This window comes from Anas platyrhynchos, chromosome 1, assembly GCF_047663525.1.
Source record: "Anas platyrhynchos isolate ZD024472 breed Pekin duck chromosome 1, IASCAAS_PekinDuck_T2T, whole genome shotgun sequence".
Taxonomy (NCBI): Eukaryota; Metazoa; Chordata; class Aves; order Anseriformes; family Anatidae; genus Anas; species Anas platyrhynchos.
In genome coordinates, this window is record NC_092587.1 from 141,675,576 (window position 1) to 141,693,665 (window position 18,090).

An 18,090-nucleotide genomic window follows, 5' to 3' on the forward strand; every position below is an offset into this window, starting at 1 on the left:
ATATTTAGAGGGAATAGAGACTCCCTTAGTTTTGCTATTATATATTTTCTCTCACACACATTCTGTAGATCTTAAATATTATTTTTACTATACACCCTGTGAATTTTTCAGTTTGATATGGTTACTATGATTTACTAATAAGGACTCCAGAGTCACTTGTGAGCCCATTACGGGCCCTATATTAATAATTCATAAGGGGAAAACATGCTGAAGAAGTGCTTGGGATCATGACCTAAGTGAAATGCCTGAGTTCAAACTAAAAATCTCCCAAATTCCATTTTTATTATTAGCAGATTTCTAGAATTACAACACTTAAAGAAAGGTTTCAGCTTTGCAGCTCTGGAGGTTGCCCAGGTATTATGAATATAAGGCCTCTTGTCTCATTTGCTTGTGTGATCTGTGATTAAAACTTCTACAGACTTGGTTGAGTGCAGGATCAGGTCCTTCTGTAATTCATTCGGGGAAAGCTTAATTTGAGATTTTAGTGAGTGTTTATTTTCTGGCTCAACAGCAGCATATTTCAGAGGCGGGAAAAATGTATGCAAAAGGAGGGTCAAAATCCAGATGTAAGAAGGAATAGAAAGAATATGTTCAAAGGGTGCAGGAGTAGTGAGAACTGTAAATACATGTCTGATTTGGTTTGTGAAAGATATTTCTATCTCTTTACTGGAATTGTATTGTACTTTTTCCTGTTTTTTATGCAACTGTCTCTGTAGAAATTTGACAAAGATTATAAAATAAAAAGATCTCACTTTTTCTTTGCAAATTAGTTTGGTTAAGTTTCCAATGTAAAAGAAAGAACCAGAAAAACATGTTTTATTTTAATTCATTTGAATAATCTTCCTCATTTCTGTGATCTATCACTCACAGATAAGAAGCACCTTGCAAATTTTATTATTTCTACAAAATATATCTTATTCAATTAGCAACTGTCAGTGAAAAAAAAACCAACAGACAATAAACCTCCAGCTCTGATTAAAATGGAAAGAAATGTTGAGTGAAATGCATATTGAAAGCTATTATATTTCTTTGAAAATGAACATTCATACAGAAATTACTTTCAAAGTTTTTTACTGAACATGAATCAAAGGCCCAAACTTGGTTTGATTTTAGTCATCTGGAGCAAAATTTGAGACAGGAACTGCCTCACCTATCTGTAGTTTTACTTCAGCTATTTGTTTTTGGGAATAAAAATGCTTCAAAGCTTTGAGAGAATTTTGTTTTATTCCTTTATAATCCCCCATTTCACTTTTTCAGAACAAGGAAAAGTAAGAAAACAAACAAACAAGCAAACAAAAAAGCACTCTATTATCCTTATTTTATTAAAACATAATAACCTAAAGAAGGAAATTTCATGTCTCCATTTAACCCAATTTCTAAACAAGAATTTTATTGTGACAACACATCTGAGATGAAAGAATACAATTAAGACACCTTACACATGTGCTTATTACAGGTCTGAATTATTATTTAAAAGCTGAGATGCTTTCACTGAAATACGTGGGTGGTGCACCAACAAAGTATTGAATATTAACTACTATTTCTATAAACTAATTCTCATAAGTCTTTGGTCTAAGCCAATAGTCCTTACTCAAGCAAAACACCTAGACTGCTTTGGGAGTTTTACCTAGCTCAGTACTTTAATCTCCTTAGAGATCAATAAATAATTAAAAAATTTATCATAGAAGCTACCGTGTTTTAAAAATGACTTCTTTTAAATTAATCTTTGCTCTACTTATTGAAGACAGAGTGAAGAATTTCTCCCCTGCATTTGTGCATGCACCCCCTCAAAACAAAACAAACAAACAAACAAACATAAAACAAAACTGTGCAGAAAGCATCTTTGATGTTAGATCCACTGCCTTTACTTGGTTCTAAAACAGTCCCATTTTTGAATTGCTTTTCCTTTAACAACCTGATTACATTGCACGATTTACTTCCACAGTTCCAGTGCTCCTCATTACTAATTCCAATAGCAAAAACTTGCCAGAACCCCTGAGAAGCAAACCTTCAAATCTGGAATTAAATAACAGAATATATTACACATTGGACATTTACAGGGAAACTTTACTTGAGGGAAAATAAATACAAACATCTTGTTCTGTGATCTGTAAATAAACTACTTTACGCGCTGTGCTGCTCCTAGAAAGGCTTCTGACAATTACTTCTTTCAAGCCAAAGTTTTAACAGTGTGATTCTGAGGCTGGCATATATACTTCATACAGTATAAATAAAGGGTTTCCCAAATTAATGAAAATGTACCGTGTTCACATATAATGAATAAGCACCTAATTAAAAGCACAGTAAAACCAGGAGCAGAGATATTTTTTTTTTTAATTTTATTTTATTTATTAATATCCATTGTATTACTTTAGCCTTTAATGTGAGCCTCTTCAGCTGACTGATGCCCAAAGGGGAGCTAACAAATCGCTCAGCTGGTGGCTGACACTGGTCCTGAAGAAAGCTAGTAAGGAACACTTTGCAGTCTTTCAGAGCCTCTACACCAGCTGTCACCCAGCTATGGGTGCTGAAAAGCTCCTGTCACTTCATCCAAAGGGATTTACTTGGTCAGAAGGAAAATTTAAATACAAAGCATGCAGCTAAGAAGCTAGTGAAAAGGATTATGAGTGCACAAGAGCACATGTGTATAAGACACTAATACATCTTTAGGAAATTTCAGATCCCCAAAGCCAGGATTACTGCCAGAGGCAGTGTGGTATACGTATGCTGGGACCTTTACCGTTAAGAGTTATTATCTCCCAACTATTCAACTTTATAGGTCTTTCATCATGTGAGGGTGTTTTTTTTTTTTTTGGTGGGGATGGTGGGGAGGAGGAGGTTTTTTTAAAAAACGCTCCCCTTATCTTCAATAGGGAAATAAGAAAAGCCATTCCCGAGCCATTATTTGGCATAATTCACCTGCATGCAAAATATTCTATAGCTTTTAGCTACTGTCAGATGTTTAATTTCTGTGTGTGTGTGCACGCACCGTTGTCCAACTGGCCCAAAATGTCCAGCTTAACTGTTTCATCGTGGCTAAAGCAAACAAAGCGCGGAGCCCCATGCTTGCTCCCCGAACTGCTGAGCGCAGGAGATGAACACACCGCAAATGTGCATGACAGGAGTGACCTGCCTCAGGAGGGGAAGGTGTCCGGCTCCGATCTGGCCATCTTCACAGACTGGCACTCGAGAAAACGACATGCTAGTCCTGCTGGCTGAGCTTGAAGGGGAAGGCTCGACTGGGAAAGCCGCAGCGCTTCAGACAGTTGAAAATGCTGTGCCAGAGAGAGTTGAGGGAGGGTTTTAAGCCATCTTTTTCTTTTTCTCTTTTCATTTTTTTAAACGTCGGTTTAAAATCACCGGAGAGAGAAAGAAAGGGGAAAGAAGAAGGAAAAAAAAAAAAAAAAAAAAAAGCAAAACGTGAAACCGAAAGAGCAACGCCTATAAAAACTTACATTTTTTAGCCAGCTTAACACTGCAGCCACATCCGACTCGGAGCAGCACCCGTGCTGGCTGGCCTGTAGCGAGGTACTGCTACTCTAGGTTAATAACCCACCCCCCCCCCCGCCCCGCCGGCCTGGCCTGCCGGCCAAGGGGGAGCCGACGGCAGCGGCAGGTCGCTGGGTGCAGGAGCGGGAGGAGCGGAGCGGGGCCCGCCGGAGAGCCCCGGGGGAAGGGGGCGGCCGCCGGCTGCTGCTGGCCCAGAGGGGCTCGGGGAGGAGGAGGGGGCGCAGGGGGGTGCCCGGGCTCACCTGAGGCCGGCCCGGGGCGGGGAGGATGAGGGGAGAGAAGAGGAGGAGGAAGGAGGAGAAGGAGGAGGAGGGAGAGAGGAAAGGGGACGTGAGAGGTTTGACGGGGAGTTGTTGGGGGGGGGGGGGGGGGGGTGAACGCAAATAAATCGTGTTTGGGGGAAAATTCCCCGCGTCGAGCCTTTGAGGACATAAGCATTATGTGTCTTACAAAGCGTGGGGTTTAACAAAAAGTGCTACACGGCTCAAACCGGCTGCCTTTAGAGGTCACTAGAACATCGCTGCAGTATTTACAAATTTTCCATGAAGGATTAGAAGTTAGTCTAAAGCCCTATATACACTATATACAGTTCCAGTGGATGCTGTATACTATTATCTAAATTTCTTCACATAGACTATCATGTATCTGCCCCAGCAAAGCTGATTAGTGAAGCAGCTTGACTCTGACATATCCTTTATGCCAGCCACAAGCTGCCTTGCACAGCCACCTTATTCACTGGGGAGACAGGCCTGAAGCAAGATTGTAACACAACAAATGCAAATGAGATGAGCCTTACACCACTTAAACCGAGATGGCTATAATATGTAACAGCTTAATGTGCCCGCAGAAGTGATTGATGCCCCTTCCATATCTCTAAAGAGCTGCCGTTTTGATGCACTCTTTTTTTAACTAATATTTCTTTCTACTTCTCTTCCCGGCAATGTCTTTCTCTTCATCCTCACCTTGGAGAAAGGAGGCAGGGAACAAAATACCAAACAACTTATCAAAGCCAGTTGTCTCCCTCAAGATCCTCATTTGATGAATACAAAATTTGGGAGGACTTCTTAACCATCTCCTGGTAGTTTATTTAGAATATTCCAGCAGAAGTTTGTCCCGCTGTAAAGCAGTTATTGCTAATAATAGGCAACATTGCTTCCTATGGAAAAGAACCACTGAATGGGATCTGACAGACTGCTTGCATTAGGGCTATGCAGTTTAAAAGTCTGAAGGAACCCTTGCGATTAACCCCAACAGACCGCAGCCCCACTACAGCTCTGCTTGCATAGCAGAGAGCCACTAATCTGGGGAAAATTTTAGACAAATCTAGCATCCTGTACCAACCTAACCACATGCTGCATTAACCTAACTGGCTATATATTTCTAATCAGTATTCGTTCCCTGTCCTTAAAATAAACAGAAAACAGATTTCTCCATTTCCCCTAAAATCAATCTTTCACTGTATCTGTCAGTTGCTTTCTCCCAATTAGTATTCTAAATTCATTTATTTTTGTCATAAATTAATTTTTTTTTACGTACCTTGGCACGAGTTTTTCATTCAATACTTGTGAGTAATGTGACAGACTTAACGTTGTGTTGCTTAGCAGTATTAAAAAAAGAAAAAAAAAAGTAACTTTGTTAATGAATTGAGATGAATCAAAAATGCCTTATTAATTATTGCTTGCCTAGTAGGCTAAGCTTTGGCTCTTCACCTCACTGGCCCAGAGAACATTTCTTGCCTTTGGCCATGTCGGAGGGGCTCATTAAAACATCTCTTGGGAGTAGACAGAAATTGTTAGTGAAAAGCAATGGTCAGTGCCTCAGCTAGAACCCAGCAGGGAAGGGAATCCCTCATCACTGAGAGCTAACAAGGCTGTATGTATTACACCTGTAATCAAACTGCTCCAAAAATGCCAGGAGACCACTGGGCTCTCTTTGTGATTGGCGAAGTTATCTGAAAATGCTGAATCCAATCCATAATTGATGTGCACACACACAATTACAAGCCTCCAGATATCAGTTAAAATGTTGCAGTTGCAAGCCTTAAGGAGTGGTAAACTTTAACATGCATGGCATAAAATAAGGTGTTTGACATAATAAAAGTGAACCTGCTTTGCTTCCATGCACTGCCAGTTAAATTTTAATTGAATTTGCTACATTTGTTAACAGATGTAATTATAGAAAACCTCACTGAAAAACAATGATATATGGATGGGCTTGGTATCTTTTAAACATTTTGTGAATTAATTTGTACGTTCAAATAAAGATCTACATCACTGTTTTGCCTAAGGTAAGTAAAATTTACAGTGACAAGTAACGTGACCTTGGGATATTGAAGTCTGAGATTTTTTATATACTAACCTTTGGGTTAGTACAAGGTAAAAGACTAGGGCCTTTGCAAGACTTGTATTTGGATCTGGTCTCCCTATAGTCTCCTAGAACAGTCAGAACTCTAAACAGTTTCAATAGTTGGCTTCCAAATAATTCAGCTTGTAGTAGATCTTAAGTCAAAATATGAGCTAAATGTGCTGCGCAGAGAAATTTAGAAGTCAGTAACAATATCCCCCAAAACAACATATACATCTATTGTAACTCATGCAAGTCAGCTTCAGGATTAGTCTGTTTTCTTTCAAATTTTATTTTATTTTTTTTATTTTTATATTTGCTTGTTTCTTGATTAATGTATGAGAAAGAAACCCTGGTGCTATACATACTGTATGATGTATAAATAGATAAATTTCTAGAGATGTTGAAGATCAGTGTGGATCTCTTTTTGTTCATAGCACAGCAGGGACAATGTGTAGTGTAGTACAGAAAGAGGGCATGCAGAACCAGCAAACTACCCACCACAAGTATTTTCAGGATGTACCCAAAATTTTAAGATGGAACAATTACTATTTCTGTTCAAGAAGGCTTCCCTGTTTTGTGAAGTACTATGATCTTTAAAAAATACTATGTAGATTTGTTGTGAGATGTGCACCCCATGTACATAGCATTGAAAACTGATTCATGAGACTACAACATGAACACCATGCTTTCCTCCACTTTATCTACTGATATGTTTATGTAATATACAACTCTAGGGTGTTCTTCTAAACAATTAAAAGAATAAGCTAATTTTTTATTAGGCATCAATGATCAGGAATAGGTGTCAAATTACAGAATCCCTCTTTCCAGTGTCTCTGGCAATATTTAGACTCCCCTTCCTTAAACTTATTGGGTGAGGTGCTCCTCTCCTCAGCTTTCCTGTTTCATAATGTGTTGCCCTAGGTTAGTTAATCAGGCTACCTCTGCAGAGAATGAGAAGGGACAGCCATGTCCAAATTGTGAGTTATCCCACCCATCTGGAGAGGAAGACATTAGAGGGATCCCAGATGAACCTGTAGAAGGCCAAGGCTTAGGTAAGATGAATCCTGCCTAAAGTAGCTTCGTTCCTTTCATCCTTTTATTTTTTTCTTTTCTGTCTAGATTAACTTGATTTTTTATCATCTTTTAATTATAACATGTTAAGAAACGCAACAAATGGGGAGGGGGGAGGAGAAAAAAGTCTGATAAAATGCAGTCTTGAAGGGCTGGGTTGAGAGGTGTAAGAGAGTTCAAATACCTATTGACATTTATTTGAAGGCAGAGACTTTTTTCTATTTAATTTTTATATATGAAATTGAAAAGGGGGAAATATATAAAACCACAGATCCTAGCAGTTTCTGTGCTACCCCCCCCCCCAAAACAAAACAAAACAAAACAAAACAAAACAAAAAAACAGACAAACACACACACATTAAAAAAAAAAAAAAAAAAACAACAAAAAAAAAAACACCACCAACAAAAACATCCCTTTTCTAATTATTCTTGAACTCTAAGACAGGTATCTGAGATATAAGTGTTTTTCAATCTGTTGTCACTCTGAAATATCATTCTGTTATTGTGCCACCCAAATTAGAGGCATAAAGACGTATTTGTTGTTAGCACTGCATGTTTGACTAGAAGTATCATTTATAGTGGTAGAAGTCCTTTCTACTGTGTGCTGTAGAAACAGAAAACAAAAAAGGCAGTCTCCACCCTCTAAGAGCAAATAGTTTAAGTGCATCATCAAGTTTGTGACAAGACATCTGTGGTTTAATTTGTAGCACTCTCCTGGTACTAAGAGGATACAGATATGCAGCCAAATTCATCCCAGAATCACTGGCTACATTCAGATCACATGAGACGTGAATTTGACCTGTTGACTTCAGTGGTGTAAATGACAGATGCTGAGGAAGTGGACAAAAGTTGCTTTCCCCCACCTTTGCCCTCTCCAAGTTTCAGGGCTGACAGAGGCTCGTCTGTATAATTTAGAACACCTCAAGGCTGCTCCAAGCTCCACTGGCTTGTAACAGCCTCTGAGGTGCTTTTGTGCCACTGAGGGATTTCTAGTGCATATGCTCTGGCCATGGGCCCTGCAGTGAGGTGTGGAGCAGAACGAGATTGCTGGCTCTGCAGCCCTCAGAGATTGCCCTGGCTCCAAGGCAATCCCCCTGCCTCCATTAGGGCAGTTTTCCAGGTTGTTTGCACTGCTGGAGTCAGAGCCATGCTCTGCTTGTGAAGTTACTTCTTTGCTAGTCAATGTTGAAAATATGAAGGGATGCTAATTTATCAAACAGGTTGTATTGCCAGCTCATTCAAAGGTTTCTGCCAGTTATGATTATGGCTTAGGAATTTGCAAGGGACTCATGTCCACTTTTTATAGGTCAGATTTTCCCTGAAGATCGTCCTAGCTTTTGAGTTGCAATAAGTGTATTAATATAATACATATGTTATATAACATATATATAATGCATAACAATATTATACATATATATAAAGAATATAAATATATATGAATATATATATATATATAACAGAGCCTTTTAGAAAAACTGACTTCTAATAAGCTTTTTAATCAAACGTGGGATTAGTAATATTAGTTATTAGTGACTACTAGAATGGTGGTGCAGAAGTAATTAACAGAATAGCAATAAATTATATCTGGTAGGAAGAAAAATGATAAATAGCAGCTACTATATTGAACTAAGTGTCCATGTGTACCTGTACATGTAATGCATATGCATAAACATACGCCTGGATACATGTATCTTTCATATGTTCAGGTGTATCAACCCTTATGTGCATACTTGGTACAATTTCTGATCAAAACAAATAGAACCCCAAACAGGTCATTTAAACTGCAGGCAACTGATGCTTCCAGCCTGTGGTCCCTGCCCTGAATACAAGCAGGTGAGGAATGGTGCTAAATACTTTTGATGTTGCCAGCTCCCATTTGCCACCCAACTTTTTTCTCCTCCAAAACCTCTTAACAAACTTCAAAGGCCTTCTTGCTTCTTGCCTTAATCCAGTGCACTGAGACCTCTAGTTCAAAGAACTTTCCTTAAACCCTCTTCTTAAACTGCAACCAAAACTTTTTCTTTCCTTTCCACAAAGTAGCAATTACAGCTCTGTTGCGTGGCAATTGGGCTTGGGCCGATCAGCTCCTGCTATTAATTAATCTCACAAAGGGGGCTCATTTCCTGGCATTCAAATTGACAAGAGAGCAGAGAACAGAAAGCTCTTTCAAAGCAGTTCCAGTTAACTGAGGGAAGAGGTATCAGAAGAAAGAGCCCCACAGTATTTGAGGTAGAGGGCACATTTGATACTGCCTATGCTTGCTACTGATTGAATGATTCTGTTGAGGAGAGCTCTTTACTAATCTTTTACCTGCAAAAAGCTCAAGAGCAAGTAAATGCAGCACAAATATTGCTAAATTGTGGCAGAGAGGCTTCACAGGCCAGGCTTTCGATTTCACTCTCCCAGTGCATCTTCTCGAGCATTATACTTACTTTAAACAGAAAGTGTTCACTTTACTAACACAGAAAAGCTCTTGGAAGAAGGGGAGTGGAGGGGGGGGGGGGAAATGAAGAGGCAAGAAAGAAGAATAGCAGACAAGAGATTAAAGCTTTTTATTCAGTATCTCTTTCGTATTCAAATTGTGCTAAGGGCTCTGTGAAAGTTAGAAGCAAGCTTGTTCAGGAGGGCTTCTAAAGTGTGTACATGGATTTCATGGGAATAGAAAAGAAGCCACGGACTGGGTAATGAAAGAAAGATAAGATGTCCTATATAAAACAACTCAAGAGTGGTTCAATTACTTCAGCAAACCATCAAGCAAGCTTTGAAGATTTGAGGAAACACTGTTAAAATGTAACAAAAAACTCATGTTGCAGGTTTTGTACCACTATATGTTTGTATACTGTGTGAATTACTGAAGCTATATTCCCTCTGTGAACATTATTTACTTCTTTGGGGTTTTTATTATTCTATTTCTGGATGAGCTATGTTTGTCTGGGAGAGTTATGGAAAATGCAATGTTCACGTTTGATCTTTGTATCTCTATGAAAGGAAGTGTGCCTTTAAAAAAAAAAAAAAAAGGCATAATTGTTTACAAAAATAAGCCTGGGAATTAAAGGTCTGTGGCTGTCAGTTTCACATATTTCGTTTTACGGTTAAAATAGCCCTCCTGACAAAGGATAAATGGTATAAGAAATAATCAACTTCTTTCACCCAGGGAAAGGTCTGAACTGAGGAATACGCTAGTTATAAAAATAAAAGTCTGCAGTTTAGAAAATACCTATCTTTAATTGCAGCTATCTCTGTCTCCTTCCCTCCCCAGTTCTCTGTGTCAGAGACTTGACAAGTAACATCAAACATGGCCCAAGAACAAAGCTAACCAACCATGGCCTGCAGCATCCTTCAACCAAAAGTCACCTTTAGTCAAGCTTTGCCATCTAATTTGCAGTGTTTCTGTTTGTACTCTTCAAGCAGAAGTCCTAAAACTCTTACGGTATAAAGCTTTCCTGGTTTCTGTTCAGTAGGATTACAATGAGGATGCTGGAATGTTTTAACACTTTTAGCAATCATCAGCTGCAGCCGCCCTGGTGCTCTGACTTCAGAAATGCAGAGCCAATGCCCATTATGTTATTCCGTCTTATTTTATTTATTTATTTATTTAATGCCTGCTGAATAACACATCTGTAAGACTCCAATTTTAAAGTGCAACTTAATCCCCTTCTGTGCCAGTGTCCTGAAACAGAACTAAATTACCTTCATAGATTATTGTTTTTTTAATTTAGTTGGGTCAAATAAATGGCAATGTTATATCCCATTGTGTCAGTGACAGCAATGACTTGTTTGCTTGAATCAAAGTAAACAAAGACACTTTACAGGTCCTTCCCTCAAGAGAAAAAAACTTACAAAAAGGAATGTCACCAGCAAAATTCATCAACTCATGGAGACAATAAAATGAGAAAAAAATTAATCTTAAAATACAAAGTAATTTTCCACTTTCCTGCCCTGTGAACAAGGAAAGTCATATAAACTCATTAAGCATAGCACTAACATTCAAGGGTTTAGCAATCAAAATTTTTCATGGGACTGTCAAGGATCTCATGGCTTTCTAAAAATTCAGATCATTAACTTGAGACCTCATATGATCATTAAAATATGGCACCATTCTCTTTATTCAATATTTAACAGTCCTTCTGGCTTTGCAGGTACTCAAAGAAAGGTTGTTTGAATTGTATCTTACTTATGCTGATTTCAACTCTTGATTCCACGTGAACCAAACACATTTTGCAGACAATTCTATTCTGTGTCTGACTATCAATGTCTTCTATTTCTAGGCTGCAGTGGTGTCAGAGGTTGGATTTTAAGTTTTCCCTCTAAGATTTCAACTCTTGATTCCACATGAACCAAACACATTTTGTAGGCAATTCTATTCTGTGTCTGAGTATGAATGTCTTCTATTTCTAGGCTGCAGTGGTGTCAGAGGTTGGATTTTAAGTTTTCCCTCTAAGATTTCAACTCTTGATTCCACATGAACCAAACACATTTTGTAGGCAATTCTATTCTGTGTCTGAGTATGAATGTCTTCTATTTCTAGGCTGCAGTGGTGTCAGAGGTTGGATTTTAAGTTTTCCCTCTAAAGACTGGCTGCTGAGAGGGACTGTAATAAGAACTGGTATCTTTGGGAATCCAATAAGCCAATGTTGAAAACACTTTAACACCCAAAGACAACCACCAGTCAAAAAAGTCTTAACACAAAAATCAAAATACTGTTCAAGTATTCTTTTTCTAAATTGTTCAAATTATGGTTCATTAATTAGTACTCATGCATTTACTCATGAACCTACTCTTCTTCATTCCTAAAGGAAGAGCTGTCAGGAAGGAAGACAGTGAAAAACTTAAAGAAAAGGACAATTTATATGTTGTAGATGAAACATTTTTTTTCCTTATTTTTTTTGATGGTCTTTATAAAAAGTTGGTAAAATGGAGTTGCCATTAGGACTATTCTTCTTCCTGTACTTTCTTCACTTGTCCCCATCTCCAATTCATTTTGTTTCTTCCTTCCTTTTGTATATCACTATTTTTGCCCCTGCACTTTACTCTCCAGTAATTTAGGTCCTATTGCAATTATATCAATTCATCCTCAATCAATGATCTCCAAGTATCTTTCAAATTGCTGTAACAAAGACCATCACATTCTTGGATTTCATATACAAGTATGCAAATCTCTTCCTTGTGTGTTTGGAGTTCTGTCCCACCTTTTTTGACAACACAACTTATCTGGTGTAATTCTAACCTTGCTGTAAATAAGATAATATCAACAAACGTAGGTTAACTAAGACTTCACTTATGGTTACATGCCATATGTTTTGAATATCTTAGTAATATCTGTTAGTACCTCTATCACCTTCATTGAAACAGTGAGAGATAATCTCTAATTACATTTACAAAATAATTGATTGTTCCTCTTGCTTCTTTTGTCTTTCCTTTGTTTTCTGTTCTTCACATCTTACTCTTCTCTCTGTTCTGTTCCTTTCCCTGACTAATTTAGATCGTATGCTTTTTGAAGCATCACTCTTGTCATTTTATGGGTTCTGCTTAACACACATGAATAAACTCCCATCAGCTTGGTTGTCTATTTATATACATACAGGAGGTGTGTAATTCTAGAGTTTACCAACCTGCCTCTGAACAGTGTGAGCGTGTAAGCCTCCAGAAATCAAAGCTCTCTGGTGACCCTCAGAAGGAATGTGGTTTTACCTGGGTTTCATTAAAAGTTAATAACAAGTTTTCCATCGCCTTTGACAGGAATTAGAATGGCTCTCAAACATAAGAGAAAATATACATTTTTAAGTAAAATATAAATGCCTATATGAAAGAAACTCCTTAGATTCTCTCTCTTTAGATGCATGAGAAAACAAAACATCTCTGTGACTGTCTAAAATTCTTTCTGATTTCTGAAGAAGAGACAGTTTCAAGGGAAATAAATAACAGGCATCTGATTAACTGACCAAAAAAGCAAAGGTCCTTCTCTCTTCCTAAAATGAGCAATTCCCTTCTCCATCAGCTTAATAAAATTGTCCAGGGCAATTTTGCTGTTTCTGAACTTGATATAAAGACAAATACCATTCTTGAGAGACTATAAAGCATACCTTTAGATCAATAGAGCATAGGAAATCCTCCAGAGATACAGTCTTGTTTATGGTCAGGGAAGCCTTTTTGAGGGTGGAAAAAGAGGGTTTCACAGTATTCAGGTTCATTAGAGTAAGTATCAGCCTAGAGGAGCCCTAATTTCTTTGAGACCACAAAAGAGATTCATTTGAAACCTAAGCTCTTTTTCAATTGTGGTACTGGAATAATAGATTCTATGGCAAGTATCTTGGAGACGGTAGAAACGGCTGCTCGCTTTTTAATGCATAGTTCACTGATTAACATCTGCCTGATTGAACCCTTATAAACTTGGAATGGACTGAAATTTTATTGAGTAGGCTCACTGAAAGGTCTCTGAAACATGTATACAATGCCAATAGGCATATAGATGGGCAAATAGGTGGGGTTTCCTCAGGCACTACTCTTGCTACCTGAGGACTATACATAGGATTGACAATAAAAGCTACTGAGAGTAGTGGTGTCAGGTTGTAGGTGTCACTCAGTTCTCTTGCATTCTGCTAAATGTATGTCACTGGATTTGGACAGGAAAACAGACTTCACTGATCACAGGGGCAATAAACGTGATAGTTATTACTGAAGCTTTTCTGAGCTTTCACATAGGACAAGAACGTTTTTTAACTTGGAAGGTTTGTATAAGTCCTTTCTGTGATAGGAAAGAAGGAAGGAATAGATATAAATAAAAGTTTTTAGAACAATATATTAAAAATATTTTAGTAGTTTCAGCACAGTTAAAGTTGAATTACTCTTTTAAATAGCATAACTCTGCCATCTTCAGTGTTATAACACACCAAACACAGGCTCTCTAATATCACAATATGGGATTCCAATGTCCTTATTCAAAATGAGTGCTGATTTCCAGAGGCTGGCTACAAATGAAGTGATCAACCTCTTAACTCCCTTGGATAAAGAGTCTGACTCTGTCTCCAACATTATTTTCCCCATGAGACCGCCATTTCACCATGTGAATCACTCAGGAAAGCCAGGAGCAGCCAACATCAGGACTTTACTCAGCAGCATGTTGAGTGCTCCAGTATGATGCATAACAGCATAAGTGTATACATTTTAATACTTAATGCTGCTATATTTAGTGAAGATAAAATATGCCCACAGAGGTCATCTTGCTCAGAAGGGATATCCAGAGTAGGGGACAAAGATCACAGATGATGCATTTGGAAACAAGACAATATTTATTGTGGAAAGGAAGAGAAAATGTGAGATAAATAAAAGTATCTGAGAAATTAGCTTCTGGCCTGGCCTGGTTTCCTGTTGTCACTCATTGTATAAAAACAGTCATCATAACTGAAGATAAATATGGTCTATGATCACTGAGTATTGAGAATTTTATCAGTGTGTGGTAAGTAGAAAAACACCTGTGCAGGGTATAAATGTGGTGATGTACTGAGAGAATTTTTGATGTCCGATAGTCCCTAAAATATCTCATTCTTCACGGTGATGGAAAGATCTAGGTTATTGTTGTATAGTGAAATATAATGCACAAACAGATATAAACATTATGCTTTTGTTTACTCGTAGCAAGATTTAATACTTTAACAGGAAAAAATGGATTTTGTCTCTTCAGTACTTCTTGAATAGTTTACGAATCTCATTAAAAAATAATTTAAAGAGCACACGAATAAGTGTTGAACATCGTAAAAAACACATGGAAAGGTACTTAGTGGCTTTCTCTCAAGGTACATTCAATATATCCCCCTGAGAAATATGTTTACTTTGACTGTAGAATTAGAGATATAGTACTGGTTGGGTATTATACGTAGCAGACACAAAAACAAACAAACAAACAAACAAAAATGAACAAAAAAACCCTATGAAGTTCATGACTTAAAACTGAAACAGAAATTACACTGGAAATCCAGGGGAAATCTAGGGGAATTCTTCACAGATTTGTATTGTAAGTACTAATGAGACGTACCTGTGTTAAAATTATTTACCAAACCACTGAAAAACTGAGCTGAAAACCAAACAACTGGTAAGTTCCCTAGGAAAAATGTATTATTGTACCTAGTGTAGGCAACTGTTGCAGACAGCTAAGACTGCAGAGGATAAAAATTCTCTGTGTTTATAAGGGTGCATTTATTCACAAAATGCTAGAAGGGCAGCAAATAAATCAAAGGGGGAACTTAGAAGACCCTAAGATTAAGGAACCTACTATACATGATTATTGTTGTGATGTTTTATTTTGTTCACTGCACCTCTGTATTTCTAGGATCTGCTGCTTGGAAAAGAGCTGCCATTTTGTTTGTCTATTAGGAGTAAACTACAGATTGTGGTGCTGTGACTTTCTTTGTATACCTTACATTGGTGCCGCAACCTGAAACAAAGAAATAAGCTGAGCAGAAGTGATGATACCACTTTTCTACTTAAATCCATTAAGGAAGGGGCATAAAGAATATGGGAGAAGGTTGGTGAGAAGTCTTTGACAGTTAGTTCAACAACAAAGCTATTTAAAGATACACAATATTAAGGAGTTACTCTAAAAAAGTAAATTGCATACAAAACTGTTTAGCTTTCTCTATTCAAGAGATATTTCCTAAGTTCAGTGATACAGTAGATTGACTTGTTTTAGACAGGTGAAGTTGACAAAGCTGCAGCACACAGAAAATAATCAGGTTGTAGGTACATGTGGTTCTGTTAAACTGTGAAAAAATCTGCTGTGGAAAAATCTGTTTAAGCTTCAAAATTTGGTTTTCCAGTCATGCAGTTTGTACCCAACTAACTGTGTTTCTAGTACCACCAAGGAGCCCTTGGCATCGCTGAATAACCAAGTCTTAAAGGTTTTCATCAGGCTGTCATTTACAAAAAGGTGGTTATCTCCTCTGAAAAGAACAGCTGCTGACTCAAGTATGTCCCAAGAATGTGGCAAACTTTCCAGGAGATGGGACCATTTGTGAAACAGCATCAAAGTATGTAATCTTTGGGACTTGTGAAGAGACATAGGCTTCGCCAAAAGAGCATGCATACTGCTCTGAACCCTTTGCTGGGGAAGGGCAGTCTCATGGATAAATACACAGAAATTAAGAACATTAGCATCAGTGGAAGGCTGTTTCCCCCAATGAGAAAGATAAAATTGGTTTAACAGTAGAGAAAATAAACTCACTCATGGGTAACTTTATTAGTTCCAGCCATTTTTTTCTTCTGATAATAAGTACATAATAAATTGATAATAAATTTCTGAGATAATTTTCCCATTTCATCTATTTATTTTTTATTTTTTTAAGAAGAAACTAAAAGCGTTATAATATCTAGAGATTAATTATTTTTTATTTATTTTTAATTTTAATTCCAATAGGAAAAATCACAGAATTCTAGTTATTTTTTGTTGTTGTTACAAGTCATTAGGGAACATTATTGTGAGAGATTGTGAGATGTTTAGTTTTAATACTTTTGAATTACATGAAGCATCTTACCATTTAAAAGACATTTAGATGTAGAGCTTAGGTATATGGTTTAGTGGGGACTGTTAGCGTTAGGTCAGAGGTTGGACTCGATGATCTTGAGGTCTCTTCCAACCTAGAAATTCTGTGATTCTGTGATTCTGTGATTTCCAGCACTGCAGTTCTGCATTTTGATTTGTTGAGTTGGTCTAAATGAAACAGGACATGCTCTCCTGACCAGTACCGTCAGTCTTCTGAAAATTACTTGTGTCCTTAGAATTAATCATCTGAGTTATGTCTTTATATGAACACAAAGGGAGAGAGACTGTTGTTCTATGAATGCAATTTATCTTGCCTGTCCCAGGTATCTTGGTACTGGATAAGTTGCTCCGTGTTTTTCTTTTCTCCCTCTGGCAGAAATCATGCCACCAAGTTAATAATATATCTGTAGATACCAGATGTGAAATTTCAATGAGATGAATTCTCTTCTTTTTTTTTTTTTATTTATTTTTTTTCCAATTTTAGTTAAAGTGTATTTTCAAGGTGGGTAGGAGATGTATGCTAGCTCCCAGCAGATGTAGCTTGACAAGCTCTTATATCCTTTTCCTTATGAATGAAACCTCTCTATACATATCCTATCTTCTACAAGGACCTCAAGTCATGAGACTTCCAGCTCAAGTTATGAAGTTCCAGCCTAGATTCTCTCATATTATCTGAAGGATGGTGTAGTCTTCTAGATACCCTTGTTCATAGGAAAGGATGGGAGCTATATTTAAAAGTGCTTTCAGGCAGTGGATTTTATTTTGAAGTTATTTGTGAAAAAAAAAGCCCTGTGATACAGAACAGTTTAGATTCAGATTTAGAATAGTTTAGACTTTTATTATTATTATTATTTATTTATTTATTTATTTATTTTGAGAACTTATGTCTCAAAAAACTGCATGTTCTATCAGGAAAGTCTTCCAAGGTGTATTTTAATAAATCCCTTATTCTAACATTTTTATTTTAGTTTTTTATTAAAATAATGGAGTCAGCAAATAAGTTATTACCAGAGGTAATGACATGCAATTATGCAAACCCAAAACAACACAATACAGTTTAGAAGACAGCAAGCCTTCCCATTCTACAGCCATTGGTTTGCTGTGGAAAGCTATATAACAGACACCAGCCAAAATTAATGAAAGAAGTACAGGTAATTTAAAATTAGCTGGATATAATGTTTGAAATCACCCAAAGACTATTTCTTAATCAGCCATCTATCTATATGTGGTCTCTGTGGTCTCATGCTGTGTACAGAGCAGTCACAAATAATTAGTGTGCATCATAGTAAACAGAAAGTGAGATGGAAAGGTCTTAGAGAGAAATCATTTCAGATGTATTTTTCTATGTATCTGTATTATGCACTAGACAATTTTGATAGCCTGTTGATAATCTGGAAATATTTGAAATGTAGTGGATTGAGAAATTAAAAGTGAACAACTCTTCTGTTAAAACTGTGTAACACAGGACTCTCAAATGTAAATGCATTTAATATTTGGTATGTCTTTCTATTTCAATAGGAATTTTTCTAAAAATTCTATATACACTTTAAACTGTTTATTATGTTTAGAATAGTGAAAAGAAATATAGTAGTGTTCAGTATACACATTTCTAAGGTACAGCAAGACAT

The 18,090-nt window shown here is 37.2% G+C and overlaps 1 long non-coding RNA gene across 3 annotated transcripts; it reads right to left on the reverse strand.

Moving 5' to 3' along the window:
- Nucleotides 1–1,162: 1,162 nt before the first annotated feature.
- LOC106015107 (uncharacterized) lies at nucleotides 1,163–5,355 on the reverse strand. 3 transcript variants are annotated; one of them, XR_011806706.1, is made up of 3 exons: nucleotides 5,047–5,212; nucleotides 2,990–3,275; nucleotides 1,163–2,016 (listed from the first exon to the last, which is right to left on the reverse strand). It is a non-coding gene; the product is annotated as an uncharacterized lncRNA (long non-coding RNA). The 3 variants fall into 3 exon arrangements; XR_001186892.5 differs by lacking the exon at nucleotides 1,163–2,016 and adding an exon at nucleotides 5,220–5,355 and having other exon boundaries at nucleotides 2,326–3,275; nucleotides 5,047–5,106; XR_005262910.2 differs by lacking the exon at nucleotides 1,163–2,016 and having other exon boundaries at nucleotides 2,326–3,275.
- Nucleotides 5,356–18,090: the final 12,735 nt, after the last annotated feature.